Source organism: Pteropus vampyrus, unplaced genomic scaffold, assembly GCF_000151845.1.
Source record: "Pteropus vampyrus isolate Shadow unplaced genomic scaffold, Pvam_2.0 Scaffold74, whole genome shotgun sequence".
In the NCBI taxonomy this organism is placed as follows: Eukaryota; Metazoa; Chordata; class Mammalia; order Chiroptera; family Pteropodidae; genus Pteropus; species Pteropus vampyrus.
Window position 1 is genome coordinate 5,691,904 of NW_011888855.1, and position 1,921 is coordinate 5,693,824.

Consider the following 1,921-nt stretch of genomic DNA (forward strand, 5'->3'; position numbering starts at 1 on the left):
GGGCGACTCGGAGAAACTCATCTGCCCTCAGAAACGGGGAGGGGAGGGCGAAGGAAGCCAGCCCCTCCCACCTAGGAACCCCCAGCCCCCACACTCTTCATTTTCTCGCCTGATTTCTTCAACATCAACATTGAGGGATTCCTTTTACCCATTAAACAGCAACGCCTGCCTTCATCTAGCAATAGTTCTCGTTTAAGAAAATAAAAAGAGCAAACAAAACTTTGAAGATCAGAGATTTTTCTTATATTTAAAAAAATATGCATGTTCTAAAGATAGGCCCTTCATTTTCAGAGAAGGTACTCCAGGGCATCCCTCAGAGAACTGATATTGCCAGGGCCTCCAGGCTGCCGTCCACAGCGGTCCTCTGGCCCATTGACTCAGCCTGCAGGCAGCTCCTGCAGGAACCTGGGAGAGGAAGTGCAAGCAGCTCTGAGGATCCCTGATCTGACAAAGGGACAATGCGGGATCTCTGCGGGACCTCCCTGAACCAGGAAACTCATTCCTGGGGCCCGGTGCTGAGCGAGGCCCAGAGTGGGCCAGGGGCTACTGAGAAGGGGGCTCACAGCCGCCTGAGCTTCTGGGCTTTTAAGGTATCAGAAAGCCCCTCTAGTCTGTGACTCTATCAGCACCAAGGAAGGGCTGGGCTTGAGCCAGGCTAAGTGGAAGGGGGCCGACCGCGGGCATGGGGGAAGAGAAGGGGAGAGTGATCCAGGGGCCCGTGGGCGACAGGGCAATGGAAAGAAGAGGCAAACTGGGGAGGACGGTGAGTGCCATGTTCAGTCATTCAGTTCCCTTCTGGATTTATTTTCTTAACCTTTTTTATGGTGAGAAATAACATATTCAGAAAAGTATGTAAAGCATAAATGTACAGCTTATGAATTATTAGCATGAACGCTCCTGCAGCCTCCTCCAGGGTCAAGAACTAGAACATGGCCTGCCCCCTAGAAACTCTCCCTGCCCCACCCAACCCTTCCCCCTTCCTTCTCACTGAAGGTTACCGCCACCCCAACTTTTTGGGTAATCGCTTCTGACTTTTTCTCCCCTAAGCTGGCCTCTCCTAACACCACAGAACCATTTTGCCTGGTTTTGAACTTTATAGGAACGGAATAGAACATACATATTCTTTCATCTTCTTTTGCTCAACTGGGGGCCGATGCTTTACGATCCAGCCATGTTGCTGTGTGTAGCTTTGGTTCATTCATCTTTACACGGCCTGCTTCCTGGCCTACTTCAGTGCGATGACTCTCGGTTTTCAAGAATCAGTGCCTGGGGGAGCCCAGAACCCTCATTCCCCTGACCCAGCCTGGGGGACCAGGCCTCCCACTGGGTGTGGGGCTTCGCCTAGACTCCAGCTGGTTTTGCTCTGTAGAGACAGGTTAAGGACAAAGAGCAGAGTGCTCCCAACTACTTCTGCAGAGCTTCCCACAGGGGGCACGCTCGAGGCTGGGCGGACTCACGACAGAGGCTCACCCCAGCTTCAGCACAGACGCCTGGCAAGGGTAGTTAGTGATCCATGGCTGCCCTGCCATCTCCAAAAATCAGCTGGGCACTGGAAACAAACAATAAACCCAGGCACGTCCCAAATGAGAAGCAGGTGGCTTCCTGGGACCAGATTTCCTAACATTCCATCCTCTCCGTTTACCCTTTCTCCAATGTGGTTCCCATTTGAAGGAGTCTAAGCCTTTGGATCCTATAACCCATATGAAAAATGATATAAATTATAGCTCACCATCATAGCCTGGCTGTTTGGGATCTTGGTATAAACATTAAGGAAGGGCCACCCTGATTATAAGTTAGAGGCACTGGGGGGAGGTGGGAAGGGGGGCAGCCCCCCAGCATGCCTCTCTCTGCTCCTGTCCGGGTTCAGGGAGTAGCAAGTTCACCTCTTCCAGGCCAAAGTTCACCTTTGAAAATGAGGCTC